Below are 5,262 nucleotides of genomic sequence, written 5' to 3'. Positions count from 1 at the left end.
AAAAAAAAAAAAAAAGAAAGTTAGCAAGAGAGAGAGACCCTGAATAAGCAAGAAACTAGTAAAGAGAAACAAAGTAGGAGGCCTCTTACTTCCTGATCTCAAAACCTACTCCACGGCCGCAGTCTTCAAAACAGCCGGGTCCTGCTGGTACGACGCTAGACGCACAGACCAATGGAACAGAATTGAGAACCAGCTACAGATCGAGGGCTGAAGCATACTAAATGGGGAAGAGAGTCTCTATAATAAGCGGTGCTAGTAAAATTGGGTGTCTCGATGCGGAAGAGTGAAACAGGCTCAACTCTCACACTACATAAAAAACGAATTAAAGATGGATCAGAGACAAGATGTAACACCTAGAACTGTAAAGATCATCAATGAAAATGTAGGGACAAAATCAGGGGCCTTAATATATGTAAATAATATACAGAAAAATACCAAACTCACCGCCATCAAGTTGATGCTGACTCATAGCGACCCCATAGGACAGGGTAGAAGTGCCCCTGTGAGTTTCTAAGACTGACCATTTACAGGCGTAGAAAACCCTGTCTTTTTCCTGAGGAGCGGCTGGTCTCAAACTGCTGATCTTGCTCTCTCAGACCTCATCCCAACATGTAACCACTATGCCACCAGGGCTCCCTGTAAGATTATATGTATATATAAGACATTTATAGAGATATATTGCATATATATGCATGTGTATATGTGTGCATCTCTATAGCTCTATCTTTATATATACAGATATATAGAAAAATACAGCCAGAATACTTAGAGGCAAGGATGGCGAGACTTTGTTTCACGTCCTTTGGACATGTTGTCAAGAGAGACAAGTCCCTGGAGAAGGACATCATGGCATGCTAGGTAAAGCAGCAGGGCAGTGAACAAGAAGACTTTCAACAAGACGGATGGACACACTCTACTATGGTAAACATGATGTCTTTCTCCAGGGACTGGTTTCTATTGACAATGTGTCTAAGGTATGTAAAGGCTCACCATCCTAGCCTCTAAGGAGCACTCTGGCTGTACTTCTTGCAGACAGATCATTCCATCCTGTTAGCAGTCCTGGTCCTTTCAATATTCTTCTCCAGCACCACAGTTCAAATGCATCCATTCTTCTTCAGCCTTCCTTACTCAAGAACCAACTGTCACATGCATATGACCAGGCTTAGGTCAGTCACATCTCAGTCCTCAAAGTAACATCTTTGCTTGTCAATATTCTAAAGAGGTCTTGTGCAGCAGGTTTACCTAATACAACTCATCTTTTGATCTCTTGACTGCTGCTTCCATGAGCATTGATTGTGGATCCAAGTAAGACAAAATCATTGGCAACGTCACCCTTTTCTCCATTTATATGGTGTCACCTGTTGGTCCAGCTGTGGGGATTTGGGCCTTTTTATATTGAGCTGTAATCCATACCAAAGGCTGCAATCCCTGTTCTTCGTCAGCAAGTGTTTCAAGTCCTCCTTACTTTCAGCAGCAAGGTGGTGTCATCTGCATATCATAGATTGTTAATAAGCTCCAATCCTGATGCTGCATTTCTCTAATGGGGTGAATTGTGTCCTCAGACCCATTGAAGTCCAAATCCCCAGTTCCTGTGGTCTTTGCAGATTTATCAAATTACCATGAGGTCATATTGAATTAGAATGGATCTTTTCTTAAAATAAATCATTTTATTGGGGGCTCTCACAGCTTTTACAACAATCTATCCATCCATTGTATCAAGTATATTTGTATATATGTTGTCATCATCCTTTTCAAAACATTTTCTTTCTACTTGACCCTTGGTATCAGCTCCTCTTTTTTTCCCTCCCTCCCCAACCCTCTCACCCTCATGAACCCGTGATAAATTATAAATTATTATTATTTTCATATCTTACATTGTCGGTCTAACTCTTATCCTGTCTCTCTTCACCCATGTTTCTGCTGTTCATCACCCTGGGTGTGTGTGTGGAGTAGTATGTTGATCATTGTGATTGGTTCCCCCTTTCTCCCACCACTTTCCCCTTACCCTCATGGTATCATTTCTCCAATTTCTATTCCTGGGGGTGTGTGTGTTAATCTATTCCGAGTTCTGTGTATCAAAAGCTCTTATCTGTACCAGTGTACATGCTCTGATCTAGCTGGATTTGTAAGGTAGAACTGGGGTCATGATTGTGTGGGAGGAATAAGCATTAAAGAACTAGAGGAATGTTGTATGTTTCATTGGTGCTATACTGCACCCTGGCTGGCAGGTCCCTTCCTTATAACCCTTCTGTGAGGGGATCTCCAACTGTCTACAGATGGGCTTTGGATTGCCACTCTGGCCCCCTCATTTGCATTGATATGATTGTTTGTTTTAGGTCGTCTGATAGCTGGTACCTGAACCTGTTAACAACTCGTTATCACACAGGCTGGTGTGCTTCTTCCATGTGGGCTTTGTTGCTTCCCTGTTAGATGGCCACTTGTTTATCTTCAAGCCTTTAAGACCCCAGATGCTATATCTTTCAATAGCCGGGCACCATCAGCTTTCTGTCCCACATTTGCTTATGCGTCCATTTTGTCTTCAGCGATCATGTCACAGAATGCCAGGCTATTAGAACAAAGTGTTCTTTCATTGAGGGAGTACTTGAGTAGAGGCCCAATGTCCATCTGCTGCCTTAATACTTAGCATATAAATATATGTACATATATCTATCCCCCTATTGTTTTATATATAAATATATTTACATGTAGATGTGCCTGTATTTATATCTCTATAAATGTCTTTTGCCTCCTAGTTTTTTCCTCGATTTCCTTTTACTTTCCCCCTGTCTCACTATCATGTTCGACTTCCATTCAGCTCTCAGCAATTCTTCTTGGCTACATTGCACCTGATCCAGCCCCATCAGGCATTCTACACTCTCCTTGCCATCAATTTTAGATCTATGTTGTTCCCTTCTCCCTGGGTTTGTTTGCTCCTCCCTTCCTTTCCCCCACCTCCCCGACTCCCATGTCCCTCTGGAATTGCCAGGCCCATTGTTGTCTCCCCGAGATTGTTTATCTTGCCTGTCTTATATAGACAGACACGAAAAAAGAAAAAAAGAAAGCTTATAAATAGTTCCCGGAACAGGGAGGGTAAAGGGAGAATGGGTAGGAAAGAGGGAACCGATTACATGGAACTGTGTGTGACCTCCTCCCTGGGGGACAGACAACCAAAAAGTGGATGAAGGGAGACGTCGGACAGGGCAAGATATGACAAAATACCCATTTATAAACTATCAAGGGCTCATGCGGGAGGGGGGAGTGGGGAGGGAGGGGAAAAATGAGGACCTAATGTCGGGGGTTTAAATGGAGAGAAAATGTTTTGAGAAACGATGTACAAATGCGCTTTACACAATTGATGTGTGTATGGATTGGGATAACAGTTGTATGAGCCCCTAATAAAATGTTAAAAAAGAAAAAAAAAAAAAAGTTCCCGGTCTGCGTGTTGACCCTTATGAATGTCTTCTGATCGAGTTTGATGAGGTGCCAAGCCTGCCCCTGAAGTCTATTTTTGAGATTCCTCAGGCACTTCATTACTTTGCTCCCTTTGCTGCTCTCCCTTTGTGTTTCGCCCTGGTGTGTGTGTGTGTGTGTGTGTGTGTGTGTGTCTGGGGTGGGGGGGTCAGACCAGGCACAATTCCCACACTATGTTTCCAGTGCTGTCCCCTGTAGCACTACGGGTCAGTGAGGGGGTGCCGTGTCTTGTGGTGGGGCCAGCCCTATGGTCCTCTCTGTGGATTGGATGCTCTGAGCAGAGATGTTGTCCTCGAGGATCGGTGGGCCAGGTTGCAGTCCTCTCTCTCTCTCTGCCACTCCTTCCCTCTTAGTTTGCTCCTGTGTGGTCTGAGCAGACCCGCCTCTCTCCCCAGGCTGTATCTCCAGTGTTGTCCTCTGTAGTGCATTCTTCTGTGGACGGGGCCCACATAGCTGGGATTGGGCCAGCCCCGCAGACCTCTTCAAGTGGATCTTAATCGATTATGACTGGTGTCCTTATAAGAAGAGAAGAGACAGATACACAGGGAGACAGCCATGTGAAGCTAGAGGCAGAAGCTGGGGCAGCTACAAGCCGAGAAATACAAAGCACTGCTGGCAACCACTAGAAACTAGGACAAGGTAAGGAAGGGTTCTCTTCTAGTGCGTTTAGATTGAATGTGGCTCTTACAGCAGCTTGATTTCAGACCTTTAGCCTCTAGAATATTGAGAGTACATCCAATTGTTCGAAGCCACGTGTTGTGTGCCCCTTTGCTGTGGCAACCTTGGGAAGTGAATGCAACCTTATCACAGACAGTTCTATGGAAACTATGGAAACAGAAAGTGCTGGGCTAGACTCTAGAGCAGGGGTCCTCAAACTTTTTAAACAGGGAGCCAGTTCACTGTCCTTCAGACCCATTGGAGGGCCAGACTATAGTTTTTAAAAAACTATGAACAAATTCCTATGCACACTGCAGATATCTTATTTTGAAGTAAAAAACAAAATGGGCCAAAAACACCCAGTGGGCCTGATAAATGTCTTCGGCGGGCCCATGGATCGTAGTTTGAGGACGCCTGCTCTAGAGTAAGGGCTGGTGGCTACTTTAGCTAGGATGAGCAAGGAAGGCTAGCCTTTGAAGGTAGCCTTTGAACTGAGCCCTGATGACAGAGTCAACCACAGAAACTGTTGGGAAACAGCATCCCAGTCTAAGGACCAGCTGGTGCAAAGGCTTTGAGACACAGACAACGTTAGTGTGGACTTTGGGGGGCAGGAAAGAAGGCCAGTGTGGCTGGTGTGCATTGAGCTAGGAAACGGGGTAGACCCCAAAGATGTGGACAGACAGAGGCAGCTCTAAGGCATGGCAGGTATGGCACGTGCCCTGGACATCACTTGAAGGGGATGCTTCTGAGCAGGTTCTGTGAACCTTCACAAGCTGAGAGAAATCATTGAGCAGGAACCCCAGTGACACTGTTGGGAAAGTGATGGTCTATTAGTAGCAAGGTTGACAGTTCAAAATCCACCAGCAGCTCCATAGGAGACCATTGAAGCTATCTGCACCTGTAGAGATTTGTAGCCTGGGAAATGCTTACATATAGGATTGCAATGAATCGGAATTGATTTGTTGACAGTGGGTTTAGTTTTGGTTTATGGGTAAGGCAGTCCATGGGATCTTACCCTGCTGATTGTAGAGAGAAAAGAAAGTGAAGAAAGAAAGAGGAGTCAACACATCATGCATCAAATTTTATCAGCGAACGCAAGGAGGGCCCCCTTGTGATTTTCATGTTGTGTTGCCA

This window comes from Echinops telfairi, unplaced genomic scaffold (genome assembly GCF_000313985.2).
Source record: "Echinops telfairi isolate 266 unplaced genomic scaffold, ASM31398v2 ScPeMD7_18;HRSCAF=68, whole genome shotgun sequence".
NCBI classification, from domain to species: Eukaryota; Metazoa; Chordata; class Mammalia; order Afrosoricida; family Tenrecidae; genus Echinops; species Echinops telfairi.
This window is presented reverse-complemented; position numbering follows the sequence as displayed.